At 43.1% G+C, this 18,918-nt stretch overlaps 1 protein-coding gene and 1 long non-coding RNA gene across 3 annotated transcripts in view; both read right to left on the bottom strand.

Moving 5' to 3' along the window:
- On the bottom strand, nucleotides 536-15,349 carry LOC106506130. Its single transcript, XR_002338711.1, has 3 exons — nucleotides 12,911-15,349; nucleotides 2,617-10,336; nucleotides 536-1,568 (listed from the first exon to the last, which is right to left on the bottom strand). It is a non-coding gene; the product is annotated as an uncharacterized LOC106506130 (long non-coding RNA).
- TRUB1 (TruB pseudouridine synthase family member 1) overlaps nucleotides 15,529-18,918 on the bottom strand; it is a 66,463-nt gene continuing 63,073 nt past the window's right edge. The window contains exon 10 of one of the 2 annotated variants that reach the window (XR_001301213.2): nucleotides 15,529-17,220. The gene's annotated coding sequence lies outside the window, so the exon portion shown is untranslated. Of the gene's footprint in view, nucleotides 17,221-17,628; nucleotides 17,850-18,918 lie in introns of those variants that run through there. The other variant, XR_001301211.2, reaches the window with a different exon arrangement.

The raw sequence follows: 18,918 nt of genomic DNA, 5'->3' as shown, positions 1-18,918 counted from the left end.
CGATGCTATGCACATTCTAAGGGCTCTGATAAGTGGCGTCTATCATTAAGAGCTTCATCCTTTAATCTGTACCAGTCACATGACATGCCACATTACCGGTAGGGGCCTCATTTCCCTACTGAATGGACAGGAATGCTTTATGCATCTTTATAATCCACACAGTCTCAGGCCCAAAGAAGAGGCTCAATAGTGGGGTGATGAACGACAGCCCATAAATCACTTGAGACCTGACTCCAATATCTGATGGCCTCAAGCACAATGTCTCACATCCTTCTGTGGTTTCTGGACCTGGATCATAAACTCCATCCTCCATCTATGCTCACCCTCATAGATTTAGGGGTTCTTTCTTCCTTTTTTCTTTTTGTCTTTTTTCCCATTTCTTGGGCTGCTCCCTCGGCATATGGAGGTTCCCAGGCTAGGGGTCTAATTGGAGCTGTAGCCGCCAGCCTACACCAGAGCCACAGCAATGTGGGATCCGAGCTGCGTCTGCACCTACACCACAGCTCACGGCAACGCCGGATCCTTAACCCACCAAGCAAGCCCAGGGATCGAACCCACAACCTCATGGTTCCTAGTTGGATTCGTTAACCACTGAGCCACGACGGGAACTCCTAGGGGTCCTTTCTAATCTCTGCTTCCACCTCTTCAGGGTCATGACCTCTAGAGTCATTCCTTGGGCCACCTTAGCACAACTGCTCTGGACTTCAGCTTTTGGTCTTAAGTTTTCTTGGATTTTGTAGACTGCACCTTCCTGCCTTTAACCTTGGCTGGGGACCAGTTGAGGACACCTCTTTCCAACTCCCTCTTTAGTAACTTCACGTTGAAGCCTGAAACCAGTCATAGGGGGAATATTTATACCACACAAATAAGCAAATGCCACCAGTGAGGACTTCCCTGCCCTCCTAGGAGAGCCAGGTGCTAACCATTTTCCAGTATAACACAGTCTAGGTCTATATATATCTGTGTCAGACGCCCGGATCCCTAACACCTATTCTCCACCATGCCCTCCTGATTTTATTTACCCTCCTATGCTGTACCCCAAGTCAGCGGTAACAATAACACATGTAACACTTTAACACTACCCTTCAATCCCACGCCCTCTGATGGCCTGCTGATTCTACCTTTCTAGTCTCTGTTTATGGGTAACTGGAACTTCTCCCCCTTGATCCCTTTCATTCGTCCCATCATTCCCTCACTGACTCCTAAGGTGCTCCCCACAGTGGCTGTTCTTAGCCTTCTGCTCCTGATGCCTGCATAATATGTAATGTTTTAAGTGTGATGGACAACTGTCTGTACTTATTGCTCTGATAGCCACATTATCTCCTTAAGAGACAGAGAAGAAAATGAGAGGTCATATGCAGGTCTTTCAGTGGCTGGCCCGTTGGTCCCTTTAGAATTTTTTAAACCCAGTTTTAATACTAATGTAACCCTTCAAGCAGTGACTGTCACGTGGCATTTGATGCTTTTTTCACTCACATCACATGGAATTCGCTTCTGGGCAGCCCTGTGCGATGCTCTGAATGCATCTCCGCCTTGAAGTGTTTTACCGAAAATGACAGAGCTCTTCCCTGAAAGAAGCAAATCATAAATACTGTCTTTTATAAAATTAAGAACTCCACTGTGTGGTGCCTACCACTCGAGTAATGTATCTCAGCGCTGTTTATATCACACCCGCAATTGACACCCAGGATTCCTCTCTGGAATGTTCACTGGATCCCGGCCTGATCCCGCAGGGGGCCCCAGGAGGAAGAAAGGTTACAGGGAGGCCGGAAGGAGGAAGGGAAAAGAATGGTTACAAGGGCTTTGCGTGTGTTTTCTGTGACCATCCTGTCCTGTACAGGACTATGTGAGACCCGGCAAACTGAGCTGGATAAACGTGCCCTGTACAATCCCTTTGGAAATTTGAGGGATTTTACACTAACATCGAGATTTCTGGCATTATCCAAGAAATCTTCAGTACTGGCCATGCTCAGCCTGCATTTCTACACGGGAACACAATTGGCTGGAAAATGAGTAGCAGCTGCCCCTTTGAAACAGGCCTGCGCTCTCCAGCTGGAAAAGCGCCCCCTCCCACCTCTCCCCCTTTAGCCGCCCATAATTGTTTTACATCCAGCCAAAAGCACTCATTTATGTTGTCAGCTGGGCCTCTGCAGGCATGTGAGTTTGTGACTTCTACCCTGGAGCTTATGCGCATTTACGATATTTCTCCAAGTGTGGCTTACAGGATATGGTGGAATCTCAGTATTTTATTCACCTTTGATGAATCTTTATGAATCTCCACAGAGCCTTATATACAAAGTAGGTGCTCGTTAACTAGAAGGACGTGCTCAGTGAACTAGGCGTGACACAGACCCCAGGTGGCCTTGCTGAAGCTCAGGCACACTGGTGCTACTGCAGCAGGAACAGCAGAATGTCACTCAAAATATTTTAGGCGGTGGCCTCTCAGCAGGGAGGTGAAGCCCCCTCTGGATGTGTGTGTAGGATGCAAAGGCCCTTAGGAAACCAGCAGGCTAGGGAAGTTCCTTTCACTGGACAAATTTATTACTGGGTCAAGATTTCAGGGCTTAGTGAAAGGACCAGAGCACTAACTAGTCATTTAATCCACAGCGTATGTACCTCTGTGGGCCTGTTTCCTCATAAAGAGAAGCAAGGTTTTGATGGTGGAATGGAGTGGATATTCTACATGATTCCATTTCTGGCTCCCTACAAAAAAGGGGTTGGTAAACTAGAGTTAATCCCAGTCCCTTCGCAGAAAATCTTCTTTTTTTTTTTTTTTTAAGGCCATATCCGTGGCATATGGACATTCCCCAGGGTAGTGGTTGAACTGGAGCTGGAGCTTCTGGCCTACACCACAGCCACAGCAACATGGGATCGGAGCTGCGTCTGTGACCTACACCACAGCTCACGGCAATGCTAGACCCCTAACCCACTGAGCGAGGCCAGGGATCGAACCTGCCTCCTCACTGACACTAGCCAGATTGGTTTCTGCTGCACCACAGTAGGAACTCCAGGAATATCTTTATAATTAAGCTTGTTACTGACTTTAAAATAATTTTTAAAAAATTTCTAAATTGCAATTAAAATAACCAATTTTGTCTTTCTGATGTATAAGGAAGTGGGAGATAATGAGAATGCATTTTCTCACCACCTTGACTTGTTCTTTATAAAACCTGGCTTGGGTTGGTTAGAGCTCTGTGCTCGGTCCTCTTCCTGAGCCATTACCTTAGGCCTCGACAGTTTAAACCAGAAATCCTGCATGGAGATTAATGAAGACCTGTGTTATACCGCCTTCAAAGCATCTGCCTGTTCTCAAAAAGTCATGCACTGGCTCTCATACTAATTAGAGCAGAACAAAATGGGTGTCTTTCCTTTTTGGTAGAAAATGAAAAACCAAGAAACTGTTCCCCCCTTTTGATGTAACCTGATACCACCATGCATGTGAACCATCTCTCGTATTGAAATGAAGGATAAAGAAAACACCAAGGTGCTAATTGAATTCATATCTCCTCCTCTCCCAGAAGCCAGAAAAACAGAACAGAGCAGTTTCAGTTTCAGAATCCAGATAACCCAAATGGACCCTTCTCATCTTAAAAGCCTTTTGAAGCATCTGAAATTGTTGCCAATCAGATCTGATGCTTAATATTGCTGTGTACAAACTGTTTCTATGGAGGAAATTCCCAAAAAAGGAAGCAAGAATATTATTTTAGCAAATAATCTGTTTATCACATCTTATGATATAAAATTGGTGAGGGCTTAAGAACTGCCAGAAGCACTCATATCAAGTCAAAATAAATGAACAAAGATGAATTTCTTGGATGAAGACTGGTATGACACATCACTGCAAGGTTTTTGAGCCATTAAGAATGTTTACATGTTTTAGTTTTCAAAATTTTACTTAATAATTGTATAAAACCATAACGCTTAAATAACTCTTCAACAGCAGCTACTTGGTAAGTACTATTTCATATTAGACACTATTCTTGACACTTTGTAAGTGCAAGCCATTATTATTCTGTCTTACACATGGAGAAAAAGGCTGAGAGAGGCAAAGTCATTTGTCATTTGGTGACATTACTGGGATTTGAATCCAGGTCTAACTAATCCTGACACCTATGCTTTAAATTATAAAAGCATTTAAGATTATGCATTTGACAATAAGCACAGCTTTGACCACATCCCATAAATTGACTGTTCTTGTTATTTTCTAAGTTTTTTATTACAGTTTTCATTTCTTTTTCAAACACGTCTCTTGATGCCATATTTTTTTATAATATATGGCTAGAAGTTGTTATACCATAAAATTATTATTTTTTTGTTGTTGTTCATCATATCTCTCTTAACTATTTCCTTCAACTTCTGAATTCTGCCTATCAAAAATCTACTCTCCCTAGTCAGACATCCTACCATTTTTATCTTATTCTGGACAGGAGAGTTAATGAATGGAAATGAATAATTAAGAGATGATGGAGGAATTCCCACGGTAGCTTAGAGGAAATGAAACCGACTAGTATCCACAAGGCTGCGGGTTCAATCCCTGGCCTTGCTCTGTGGGTTAAGGATCTGGCATTGCTGCAAACTGATGTAGCTCACAGATGCGGCTCGGATCTGGTGTTGCTGTGGCTGTGGCTGTGGCCAGCAGCTATACCTCTGATTGGACCCCTAGCCTGGGAACTTCCTATGCCACACCTGTGTGCCCCCACCTCCAAAAATGAGAGAGAGAGATAGAGAGAGAGAGAGATGATTGAAAGATGTGAGGTTTAAAAAGACTAAATAGTGAAGAAAACAGTTGTGTTTGTGTGGGTAAAGAAATGTGCGAGGTAAACGGTCTTAGAGGAAGTAATGTGGCAAAATTTTAAGAGTTCCCGGGATTCTACCAGCTTTTCATAACTGTTTATACAAACACCAATGCATTTATTTATTCATGTGTTTACCTGTGAAAAGCAATGACTATCACATCTAATAACTCTGATAGGAAACCCTCAAATGAGCAACTGATTAAAAAAAGTGAATAATATTTACCTCCATGGCAGCGAGATGAACACCATTGCTGAACTGTACTTTTCTATGTATACATATTTTTTTTGCAGTTGTCTATGCATTTTTCTGTCTCTTTACTTCCCTAGTGAGCAACTAAGGGAAAGCTACTGTGTTTACCTATCTTAGTATCCCCTGTGCCTAGTACAATGCCTAACACAGAACTGACACATGGTACATTTTCACTGAATGAATATAGGTATTGCCTGGACACCCCTACTGAACACTGACTAAATTGGACCCCAAGAACTAGTATTGGCCCAGGTCCAGCACAAGTTTTCTGAGCCCTTTTGAATACCAAGTGTTAAGCTGCCAGGTTCCCCCTACCTGGAGACGGGTTAATTTCCCTAGCTCTGGGCTGACCCACGTCTGGGTTCTACCTCTTCTCCATCAGTATCTTAGCAAGCCCACGTACAAGAATGCATGAATTACGATACTAACTGTCCAATTAATCTGAAGACATCCTGGATGAAGGGATGCTTGAGCGTTGAGGAGAGTGAGTGAGAAGCATGAAGCAAAAACTGGAGAGGTAGGCAGGGGACAGTCAATTAAACAGAGAACTTGAAAATCCCCTTAAATTTGCCAGTGCGGTTGGAGGTCATTGGCAAATCTTTGCTATATAATTTAGGAGATGACACGGGGAACTCTACTCAGTATTCTGTAACAACATATGGGAAAAGAATCTGAAAAGGGATATATGAACATGCATAACTGAATCACTTTGCTGTATGCTTGAAACATAACATTGTAAAAACAAAAATTATATGAACAAAATTTAGGAGATAAAATGGAGACAGAGTGCACACAAACTTGCGAAAAAACTTTTAGTTCCAAGGAAAAGAGAAATAGGATGGTAGCTAGTGGGACAATTAGGATCAAGAAAGACTTGGGGGCGGGGGGTTGGCTTTTCTTTGAACTGCCTGGTAACCACACAACAGCAAAAATCTGGAACCAAGGGAAGACAGAACCCCTCACCCTCAGAGCTCATACTGAAACGAGGTCATAATAATTTAAAAAGTGATCTCAAGTCACCCATGACATAACCTTCAAAGATTACAAGAAATCAGGGGGAGAAGCAAAGGCCTCAGAGAATGTGAGTATGCAGCTGAATGTCATTCTGACAGCTTCTTTCTTGGAGGTACATTTACGATTATTTGAGTTGTCATTTTCTCTAGGAAGACTTAACTTTAATTATACAAATGTTGAATATTTTTCAAGATAAAAATGGTAAAGAATTTGCTTTGAAGTCGTTAGCCTTCAAACACTATTATGTGAAATCCTCGCTGAAGAAACAGTGAGGAATATGGAAATAAGTGCAATCTGGCCTCGTAAATGAGGAACTGTGAATGTTAATGGTCCGTTTTACCATGAATCTTTTAAAGAGCCAATGGAGAGGCTTTATTATTTGAAATATCACGGATCTGGGGGCTCCCTAAGGGAAATAGTGATAGATACTGGTAAAATGCCTATAAAGACAGCAAGGCAAAAAATAAGCCAAAAGTTTGAACTGGCCATTTAAAACGCTGCCTAACCTTTCATTTAATTGTCTTTTTTGCAGCAAACCAGATGTACGGTTTGAACGCAAAATGTGGTGGTTATCCCTGAAACATGCTTCAGAAAAATCTGCTCTAAGGGGTTGAAAGTACAATTGCTTTGCTCTCAGCTTGAGTGCAACCAAGTGGGGATAAACTGAATTTTGGTATCAGGTTGTAGCAGTGTGCGTCTCCTGCAGGGGTTGGGGTAGAGGGTGGAGGGAATCCAAATAGCTGCAGCTATGATGGCCAGTCTGGAATAGTGGAAAAAAGCAAGACATTATTTAAATGCCGGTTTTCCCCTTTTGTAGCTGTGTGATCCTGCAGAAGTTACCAAACCTTCCTGAGCTTCATCTCCCTCATCTGAAAAATGGTTATACTAATGTCTAATTTAGAGACCTATAGTTAGGACTAGCAGACGACATCATTCATTCATTCATTCATTCATTTAATAAGCACTTATTAAAACCTATGTGCCAGGCTCCATTCTTGGCTCTGGGAATAGAGCAGTGAGCAAAACAGACTGGCATTTTAGTGCAGGAAGACAGGCAGCACAGAAGATAAAGAAGTCAATTAAATCTCGTGTGAGGTGAGAAGGAGAAAGGAAAGGAAGTGTGGCCAGTTGAACTGCTCACATGTGTTGGCAACATTATCTCTTACCCCACAGGCTCTTATTACAATGTGACTTTGACATTTCTCCAATATAGAAATGGGTTCTTTGTTTCCTCCCCATGAAACTGAATGGAGTTTTTTGAAGTTTCAACCAACAGAATATGTGGCAGTGATGTTACATGAATTCCAAGGCTAGATCCTGTGAGACAATGCAGCTCCCACCTTACTTGCTAGAAAGCTAATTTACAAAGACTCAGCTACCATATAAACAGCCCGCTGCTCTGAGATCACCATACTTTGAGGCTGCTCAAACTAGCCCACATGAAGAGACCGCATGAGGGGCTCCAGACTATATGGAAAGAAACAGAGAGATGCAGATGGCCCCAGATACTTAAACCTCGCTTCACTCCAGTTCTAGCCACCATCTGACTGCAACCATATAAGACAACCAGAAACCAGAACCTCTCAGCTGAGAGTTTCCAGAATTACTGATCTTCAGAAACTATGAGAATAAAATGTCTGCTGACATTTTAACTCACTAAATTTGGGGGGAGATAATTTTAGATAACTCACTACATTTGTTACATGGCAAAAGATAACTGGAGTGGCAGATAAGGGAATAGAGAATAATTTTATGCAGGGGAGAGAGAGAAGACTTGGCTGAGAAGTTTGATTAATGAATTGGGGAGCAGGAGAATGAATAAGATACCTGGGGGGGAAATGTCCTAGGCCAAGAGAGGTCCTGGTGTCTTTAGGGAAGAGCAGGGAGGCCCAAAGGTGCTGGAGCAAGAAAGGGAGGGAGCTAGAAACAGCAACTGAGGTCAAAGACCAGCTAGTCTAGGGTCTCGCAGGCCATGGTAAAGACCAGTTTTCACGCTGAGTTGAGAAGCTACTGGATGGTTTTGAGCAATGACAGGATGTGACTATGTTTTAACAGAAACACTCCAGGTGCTCCCCTGAAATTGGTTCCTTGATTATTACTTTCATTACAGCATCTCTACAGAAAGCAAAGGTCAGTTCAGTAAGGTTAAGAAGGTTATCCTATCACTAAGCCACCCATAGCAGAGACTGGATACAAACCCACATTATCCTTTCAAGCCCTAAGTGGTAAGTAAAACCTACTGTCACCTGGAGCGGGCAGCTGCCACCACCTCAGTTCTTGTGCTAACAGCTTTTATGGAGGATGCAAAGCATACCTGTCACAAGCTTGGACTCTGGAATCCGACGGAATTCAAATCCTGGCTTTACCGCTCACAAGCTATGGGACACTGGGTAAGTTATTTAACTTCTCTGTGCTTCAATTTCCTCATCTGAGAAATGAGGGCAACTCTGCGTGTCTCAGAGGGATCTGGCGAGGGTTAACAGACAAGTGTCTCAGGCTCTTAGCCCAGTAACTGACACATAAGTATCTCGTCACACTCATCATAAGCACAGGCATCCAAGGCCTCCCCAAATCTGGCCCTCCCCTACTCCGCATTTGGGAAAGCACCAACCTATCCTCAAACCTCAGCCCCCGGCACCTCCAGCCATATTCTCCTTCCTCTTGGGCTCAGTGGCACCTTTCCCCATGCTCTCCTAGTTAGAGCCTCTAATCTCAAACTCTGTGTCCTGAGAAACTCTACCTTCTCCCTGTCTGTGATTCCTCGGTCCTCTCTATGGCCATTTTGCCGGTATCTCTTTGGGAAACCTGAGAGGGCCCAGCTTCCCGCCACCCCTTTCAAGCTCTCCTTCCACCTCTGTTTTGCAATTACGACTGCCCTTACTTAGGCAGCCTTCATGGTCTGCATATTCCACCCTTTCCCCATTCTCTTTGGCCTCTGGAACCCTATCTCATCTTCCTGGATGATTCTAGAGCCTCGTGCCTGGTCTTTTTCTCTGCTCCTATTCTGGAAGACTTTCCAACATCATGGCTAATCATGTCCCCCACACCTGGACTCACAGTTCGTCAGACTCTTCACTGTTCAGCACCTTTATCTTGGCCTCCTGTCAGTCACATCACAGACACGGCTGTGGTGCTGTCTCATGATTTCTCAGAGCTGCTTCACCTCTGTGATTCCGTTATTCTGTTTGCGCTCCTATGACAGAATACTGTAAACTAGGTGGCTTATAAGAACAGAAAATTTATTTCTCACAGTTCTGGAGGCTGAGACGTCTAAGATCAAGGCGCCTGTAGATTTGGTGTCTGCTCCATTCCCTGGTTCATAAACTGTCTTTTCATTGGGTCCTCCTGGGGCGGAAAGGGATGAGGGAGTGCTCTAGGGTCTTGCTCGTAAGGGCACCAATCCCACTAACAAGGGCTGTGCCCTCTGACCTCATCACTCCCAAAGGTCCCACCCCCAGATGCCAGCACACCGAGGATTTGCTTTCAACATACGGATTTTCTGGGAGGGTGGAGGAAAGAGCACCAGGCTAGGAACCCAGTAGATTGGGTGACTGGAGCGAGTCACTCTCCTTTGCTGGGTCTTAGTTTTCTTCACTCAGGAAACAGAAGCTGGGACATTAATCTTTAGTCCTAGTTTATCTATGTGCCTTGAGCAAACCAGCTAAGCTTTCTGGGCTTTATTTATTTGTCTGTAAATTGAGGTGGCTGAAGGAGACTGGTCTTTGATGGTTCCTATAAGCATGAAAACTTTATGTTCTCTAAGATTGAAATCCTATTTTTGATCCTCTCTCCTCCCTCCTGGACTCCCACTTCCTCACTCTGGAGCCCTGTGTGTTCTCACTGCGGCCCAGTCTTCATCTTTGGCCTTTCCACCTTGCAAGTCCCTCACTGGCCCCTGGGCAGTTTCCTGGGTACCACCCCCTCCCTCTCTCTGCTCTTGCTATGACCTTGAGTGTGGACATCCTCTACCCACTTCTCCTCAACACAGCCCTGAGCCCCCCTTTACAATCTAGCCCAGGGTTGCCTCCCTGGAAACCTGTCTGGACAGCCTTGTCCCACCACCTTCTGTGCATCTCCGTGGCTCCCAAGCTTCATCTCTATCAAGGCCCTCATTCTACGAGGTCATCTATTCAACGCTGAGACCTACGACTGTATCAGTCATTTCCACATCCCCAGCCCCTAACACAGGGCACGGCACACGGTACTTGGTGAACGAAGAGATCCAGCATACCACCAAGGGTGTACGTGCCATTTGGACATGAGCTGTCAGATCTGCCTAAAAAACAAAGACCAAAGTTAGAGTCTCTATCCCCTCATTTTAAAAGATGTATACTTTATTTTTTCTTTTTAGGGCCATGCCCACAGCATATGGAAGTTCCCAGGCTAAGGGTCCAACCAGAGCCACATCAGCACCAGACTTGAGCCATGTCTTCGACCTACACCACAGCCTATGGCAACAAAAGACGTATACTTTTAATGGGACGTCTCTTTAGAATGCATAATCAGGATGTCAGGCTCTATATCCAAGTGTTGAATTCACCTTCTGTCCCAGAGCAGTCACTTTTGTGTTTCCTATTTTTTAGAAGCACTGTCTCCTAGAGAGTTTCCAGTCATGGCTCAGAGGAAACGAATCTGACTAATATCCATAAGGACACATGTTTGATCCCTGGCCTTGCTCAGTGGGTTAAGGATCCGGCACTTCCATGAGCTGTGGTGTGAGTCACAGATGCAGCTCGGATCTGGCGTTGCTGTGGTTGTGGTGTAGGCCGGCAGCTACAGCTCCATTCAGCCCCTAGCCTGGGAACCTCCATGTGCCGAGACAAAAAAAAATAAATAAATAAAGAAGAAGAAGAAGCACTCGCTCCTAAAGGTTCACACCTTAGAACTATCTTTGACTTCTGCTAATGTCCTTGCGTCATCCTGTATTTTCTCTTTCCTAAAATTTCCTACTGGTTTTCTAATGGGCCTCTGATTCTCCTCTATCACACTTGAATATACCCTATAGATTAATCTTCCAAGATTCAATCCTGATCATGTCATTCTCCTTATAAAAAAAATTTCAGTCTTTTTGCTGTGGCAATTTGGCATCAGTGGCACCTCTGCAGTGCCAGGACACAGGTTTGATCCCCAGCCCAGCACAGTGGGTTAAAGGATCCAGTGTTGCCATGGCTGTGGTGTAGATCCTAATTGTGGCTTAGATCTGATCACTGGCCTAGGAAACTCCATATGCTTCAGAGTGGCCAAAAATGGAAAAAAAAAAAAAAAATTTTTTTTAAAAAAAAAAAAAACTCTTCACTGGGAGTTCCCTGGTGGTCTAGTGGTTAGGACTTGGAGCTTGCACCACTGTGAGTCTGCTCAATCTCTGGTCTGGGACTGAGATACCAGACTAAGCCACTGCACACTTGGCAAAAAAAAAAAAAAAAAAAAAAAAAAAAAATTGGAGTTCCCGTGGCGCAGTGGTTAATGATCCACTAGAACCATGAGGTTGGGTTGGTTGCCTTGCTCAGTGGTACGATCGGCGTTGCCGTGAGCTGGTGGGTGAGATGCGGTCGTTGCATGCTGTGCTCTGGGAGCTGGCTACAGCCGATCAACCCTAGCTGGAACCTCATATGCTCGAGCGCCAAAAATAGCAACAACAACAACAAAAGACAAAAAGACAAAAGACAAAAAAAAAAAAAGTCTTCACTGCCTGCTAAATAAGATCTAAACTTCTCTGGCTTTTAAACCTTTCATGATCTCATGCTAAACTCACTTTCCTAGATCAATGATCCATCAATGGAAGGCAAAAAAATATTGTCTTCAAAGTTAAGGCTCTTTGGCTGGGTTTTCGAAAAGTTGGGTGGAATTCAGCTTGGTCTGATATTCAGAGCTATGAAAATGTGAATATTCTTAATCACAGTTCTGTCACTTATTATCTGAGTGATCTCTGAATCTAATTTTCTTAATTAAAAACAAGAGTTCTGACAATTTCCCTAGATTTTTTCGGGGCAGGAAAGCAGAGAAAAGCTCCCACTTGGTAGGAGAGCATAAAGTCCTTGCATTCATGTAGCTAATTCCTTGTGATCAACCAAGTTTAATGTGATACATATTGGGATAAAGTTTACTTTGTTTTCTCTCAAGAGAAATCCTCTGTTCAGGCAGCAGCAGAAAGTCTCCTTGGAGAGGAGCTTCTTTGTCTTAATATTGAGTTTCCTGGGTGGTTCTGTGGCGTATGAAAGTGAGGGCAAGCAGGGACTACAGTAGGCTTACATAACATGGTATTTGCCTCTTGGTATAAACTGCTTCCAGCTCTAAGAACTTTGGGAAGGGAAGGTACATGTATTTGCAAGAGTACAGGAGCTGTTACGGGCTGAGCTGTGTCACTCTAAAAGATACACTGAAGTCCTAACTGGGTCACTGAAGATAGACTGAGTTAAAATGAGGTCCTACAGGGGTAAGGTGGGCCCTTAATCCAATACGACTGTTATTTTTACAAGGAGTTTAGGAGAGACACAGAAACAGACCCAGGAGGGGAGAACACCATGAGATACCGGAGACAAGAGATTAAGGTGCTACAAGCCAAGACATTCCAAGATAACCAGCAAATCACCAGAAGCTATGAAGGATGCTCTACAGGTTTGAGAGGGAGGATGGCCCTGCCCACACCTTGACTTTGGACTTCTGGCTCCAGAACTGTTGGAGAATAAATATCAGTTGTTTTAAGCTACCTGATTTGTGGTACCTTGTTAAGGCAGCCCTTGGACACTAACACAGGGACATTCTAGAAGTAAAGGAACTTCACTTCTGCTTCCCAAGATCCTAAATAATCCCTGCGGTTGATCAAAGTAAAAATATCCCTGAAATAAAATACCTTGAAGAAAGAAGTTGCCAAGAATGGTAATTCAGCTCTTTCACAGCTCTGGAGGTGGGCTGGTTCTGATACAGCAGGTGGTCCAGGCTGGCAGCTCCTCCAGGTTCAGCCACTTCAGCATGGAGGGGGTTTCTTGGGGGAAAAGGGGCTGGCATGTGCAGGGAACTGAAAAGAACGGTTACCCAGGACTAATAACCAGTTGTTATTCTCTACCGCTCTACCAATCATTCAAGCTTGATTATTTAGTACTTGTGCCTTACCAAATATTTTGATATCATGCCTACTGTAACTTTTAAGTTAAACCTGGGGCACGACTGCCACCTGCACAGGAACCTAGCCTGGCTAGTGTACCACCATCCAGTGGACAAGGGTCCACAGGTCTACATAGGACCGGTTTTGAAAAAGGAGACAGACCTGATGACAACAGCTATAATTTGTTTCCCCCCTTATTATTTAGAAATAAGACCGACAACTTACAGACCAAGTAAGTTCCTGGATTGAGAAAAGGAAGTTCTCAAGAAGATACTGGACTTCCTGCTGATGAGGGAAAGTGGGAATTCAAGCAATTAATGCAAAAATGAAAAAGATTTTATTCTATTTGTACTGAAAAGGTAGGTCATAAAGGCAAACAGAACACAGTGAACAACAAAGCCATCCATATGCTCGGCTGTGAAGGATAAAGTGTTCCAGGAATAACAGATGAGAAAGTCTATTATTGGAAGGTTCAAAAAAGATTTTCTGAGACCTGTAGTCTGGTTTGTTGAACCAAATCTCTGAATGGACTTCAAATAAAATCTCCTTTCTGCAGAAGTGAAGCTATTACTCAAAATCAACCAAGAGCAAAAGAGCCGTATTACAGCAATGGCAATTGGTCAACTGTTTCCATGCAGAACTGAATTCAGAAAATTTTTCATTTTCTCAGCAACAGCTTGTCATCAGCTGTAAGTTCTGCTTGGCAAAAACCAAGTGATGCTCACGGTTCAACATTACATGGATAGAACACGGATGCAACAGCCACTCCTCCACAGGCAAAATGAGGAAGCCAGCAAAAAGGGATTAAAGGAAAATGTGCATCTCCTGAGCACGTAACATTAGCCTGGTGGTACCTTGCTATTCATGCCACCTGCCCCCATGGGTTTTTGGTGGGATCTGCTGAGTACAGTGCTGTGGGCTTTCTGTGTTAAAGCGGCACCTCTGTGTGTACATTATGCTATCAATCGGCAAGTACCAAAGAAGACTGAATGTTCTTGAATGTTGATGCTACTGAATGTGTCAAGGGGGCTTTGAAGGGGCTGTTATAATACTCACGATGGTGGGAAACAAACCGATTTTCCTATGTCCCTCCAAAAGATCATAACTTTGGGGAGAGAGACAAAAGGTGAAGAGTTGCAAGCTGGGAATCCAAATCCTATAAACGGCACCTGGAGGTTTATGCCTCATTTCTATGCCATGCGTCCTTGTTTAAGTCACTGATGATCTCAGTTTCCCCATCTACAGAGTGAACACAGCAGCCCTTCTGACCTCCAGGGATACTGAAAACTTTAATGAGTTAATGTCTCCTGTATGAATTCGTCAAAATTAAGTTGCAAAAAAAGTGAACTGAATACAAAGAGTGAAGAAAGACTATGACTTGCACAGTTTACCTTCTTGGATATTACTGAATAATTAAGAAATTATGGTTATTTTTATTTGCCCCTCATTTTCACAGTTCCACCGTTTCTTTTCTCTTGATCTCCTTTACATGAATACACATAGAAACCTGACTATACATTTTTTTTTTTTTTTCTTTTTGACAGGACTGTTCAGGGCAAGACCATGGGGAAACAGATTTGTCCATGGAACAAATGTCTCCCCCTTGCTTTCTATAGATAAGGTACTATGTCAGCTACTACAGAAGATAGGAAATTGTTTAGAGCATCGCTTTTGCCTTCAAGGAGTCTAAAACTCTTTGAGGTCACGTAAGGGCATATAGGGTGTGAATACAAATAACAAAATCAAGTAGGTATTGTAATACATGCCAAAAAGATTTATGAAATCAAGTTCACAGACTTTCAGAAAAAGGAAAACTTGAAATTCGAGCTAGCATTTAAAATTTAGGCATAGAATTCAACATGGGAAGATGAGTGCAGAATGGTCCAGGAAAGGCAGTGGTGGAGTGAAGGCTTGGAGGAGTGGTGGACGATTTGAGTTCCACAGGAGAAACTAGTAGTCTGTTTGGGTAAAAAGTGGGTTGTCTGTCGCTAGCTAGTTGTAAATTAGGCTGGAAAGTCATTTAGAGTTTGATTGAGGAGGACATTAGGTGTCAGGTTAAGACTAAAGCAGTAGTGGAGTTCCCGTTGTGGCGCAGTGGTTAACGAATCCGACTAGGAACCATGAAGTTGCGGGTTCGATCCCTGGACTTGCTCAGTGGGTTAAGGATCCGGCATTGCCGTGAGCTGTGGTGTAGGCCACAGACACGGCTCGGATCCCGAGTTGCTGTGTTGCTGTGGCTCTGGCGTAGGCCGGCGGCTACAGCTCCAATTCAACCCTAGCCTGGGACCCTCCATGTGCCTCAGGGGCAGCCCTAGAAATGGCAAAAAGACAAAAAAAAAAAAAAAAAAAGAAAAGAAAGAAAAAAAGAAGAAGACTAAAGCAGCAGTAGCAGTGAAAACTTTTTTTTAGCTTTTAAAGAAAATTATTATTAAATGGGATCAGGAGATTCTGTGGCCGCAATGCTTCCTCCCATTGCACTCACATGCTTTGGTGCTTTTATGGAACTCCACAGAACCCTTAGGACTCTACAGAGTCCTTTTGTATTTTGCAGTAGGCAAAGGGCAGCCATTAAATGTTTCTAAGCATGGAGTTGACATAATCAGAACAGAATATTCTGAACACACATTGACAGCACTTTTGAATTAACAGGCAGGGGACCGGCTAGAGATAGGAAAACAAAACAAAAATGTGCTGGTAGAATGCTTGGTCTATAGTAAAGCACACAATAAATATTTGCTGAATGAATGAATGATGAGGGGGGAAAGGAAATACTAAGATTTTGTCAAGACAGCATCTGCTGATTGATTTTGGGAGACAAGAAGGAAGTTGTGGTGGAAAAATTTCAAGGTTTCAAGTCTGGGCTTCTGGGAGCAGTGTGGTGGCATCAACAGGAAACAGGAAAAGCTGGAACAGACTGATTTGGTGGGAAATCAGCTCTTCTAGCTATTCAACAGGTCAAATATATAAGAGAGCTATTCCGTTAGAAATGTCTAGGAACAGATGCAAATGGGAGACCGGGGCATTAGAGAAAGGCCAGAGTTACTGACATACATATAATAATATCATAAAGACACGTGTGCGGACAGGACAGGACGGCCTGGAGAAGTCAGAGGTGAGGATGATGCCGGAAACAAAGACACTGAGGACAGAAGGGGAAGGGAAGCTAAAGAGGTAACGGCCTGGTTGGAGAGGGAATGAAAACCTTATCGCTTCATGTCACGAAAATGAAGGGAGAGACTCTTTAAAGAATAAACAACACAGTCAGATGTCAGATGCTTCAAGAGCATGAGAAGGAAGAGAACCCAAGAAAAGGTCACTAGACTTGGGGCTTATTAGTCACCCTCAGAGAGGCGCTTCAAGCACTGGGGAAGGAGGCCTGATTATACCGGATTAAGGAACAAACAGATGGGAATGAAATGGAAATAATGACACAGGCCAGACTTTCAGGAATTCCAGCAATGAATGGAACAAGGGAGTCAGACAGTAACTGGATTGTAAGAAACTTTTTTTCCTTGCTTTTTAAAGTCTGGGAGAATCCTGAGTCTGTTTATAAGCAAATTGGCAAAAAGTTAAAGAGTTGGATGGATGAGAAACTTATGGTGAAAAAAAAAAAATTACAGTCATGTAAAATTTTTTGAGTGATTGAAACCATACCTTTCAAAGTTGGAGATATAATCAGAGAAAACAGAATGGCTGCAATGTGAACATAAGTCTTGTAATTGGACAATTATTGCATATAAGGCTGCAGCTTAAGAAATCCCATGAAACATGGTTTACCTGGAAAAATGCTCCTGTGCACCCAATTAGTCATCTGGCAGCAGACTAAGCAGCAATTCTTTCAGTTGGCACAGAAAACAGAGATGTTTATTACCTTGAAACACTGTTACGAGCCATCATAACATTAGGCTGTTTGTGCAGCAAAGTAGGGAGCAGTGATGCTTCAAAGAAACTAGGCTACCATCCTCAACACTCTGCATAAGGCAGATTAAAACTCGGTCCTAGCTCCGAGGAGCCTAAGGAGCCATGAAATCAAGTCATGTGGTGTCCTGTGTGTGTTCCTGGAAGAGAAAGAAGGACATGAGGTTAAAAAGTAAGGAAATCTGAGTGAAGGATGGACTTGAGTTAATAATAATGTACCAGTGCTGGCTCATTAACAAATGCACCACACTCATGTGAGATGCTAATAACTGTGGACCCTGGGTGTGGGGTATATGTGAACTCTACGCTGTTTTCTCAATATTTCTGCAAATCTAAAACTATTCTAAAAAATAAAGTCTACAGGAGAAAAACAAACTCAGTCCTAACCTCAGGGCCCAAGAAACCACACCTTAACTCTGGCCATTTTTATTCTGTAAGATATCCCAGCATAAATGTGTGGGCCACCTGGAAAATATCAGTGAGGTTAGTATACACAAACACACACAAGCCACGCACATGCATCAAGACCCTACTTGTCTGCCTTGGGATTTTTTTTTTTTTTTTTTTTTTTTTTTTATTAAAGGGGTCATCCGTTTTGGCTTCTGAAAAACAGAGTCCGATTTGTGCCAGCATCAAACATGGACCAGAGTCCATTCCCAGGTTTAAATCTTGCCTCCATCACACGTCAGCTATGAAATCGGGCCAGCTGCTCAGGCTTCTTGGGTCTGTTCCTCGATGCTGGGGCTTGTGACGCCTGCCTCCAGGGCTGCTGCGTGGAGGAAACGAGTTCATATACGTCAAGTGCTTAACACAGTTACACGGGAAGAGCTCAGCTATCAATCTGTGGTATTTTTGTGTGTTACTCTCATCTTTTGCTTACATTTGAAAGCAAATTCTTTTCCCAGCTCTTGTGGTGCCAGTGCCCAAAGTCCTCATTCATCACTCTTTATTCCTTTGTCCTTTTGGATGTATTTTATCATGCCATTTTGAGTCTTTAACCAAGTTAATTTTCCCTTCGGTAACTGAGGATGGTTAGTTAACTGCGGAACTATGGGGATTTTTATATATATATTTCCTTTTTTTTTTTTTTTTTTTTGACCGTGCCTGTGGCATGCAGTTCCCAGGCTGGGAATTGAACCCATGCCACAATAGTGACCTGAGCCATGGCCAGATCCTTAACCCACTGGGCCACCAGGGAACTTAATGATATTTTTCTTGCTAACTTTTTTTTTTTTTTTTTTACAATTTAAAAATTGGTGTAACATACATAAAATTTACTATCTCAACAGTTTTTGTGCGCAGCTCAGTGGGACCAGGTACGTTCATATTGTTGTGCAATCATTACCACCATCCCTCTCCAGAACTTCTCTCATCTTGTAAAACTGAAACTCTGTACCCAATAAACAGTAATTCAATCATTTCCCCTTTTCTCTCCCTGAGCCCCCGGTGACCACTATTCTACTTTTTGTCTCTTTTATGATTTGAACTACTCTAAGTCCCTAAAATAAGTGAAATCATACGGTATTTGTGTTTGGGGGTCGGCTAATTTCACTTAGCGTAATGTCCTCAAGGTCCATCCATGAGGTGGCATATATCAGATTTTCTTACTTTCTTACTTTAAAGGCTGAGTAATATTCCAATGTATAAACCACCTTTATCTCTTCATCTGTTACTGGACACCTGGATTGTTTCCACATATTAGCTCTTGTGAATAATGCTGCTATCAACATAGGAATGCAGATATCTCTTTAAGACTCTGTTTTCAATTCTTTTGAGCATATACCTGGAAGGGGAATTGCTGGATCATGTGGTAGCTCTACTTTTTCTTTTTTCTTTTT

Source organism: Sus scrofa, chromosome 14 (assembly GCF_000003025.6).
Source record: "Sus scrofa isolate TJ Tabasco breed Duroc chromosome 14, Sscrofa11.1, whole genome shotgun sequence".
NCBI classification, from domain to species: Eukaryota; Metazoa; Chordata; class Mammalia; order Artiodactyla; family Suidae; genus Sus; species Sus scrofa.
This window is presented reverse-complemented; position numbering and strand designations above follow the sequence as displayed.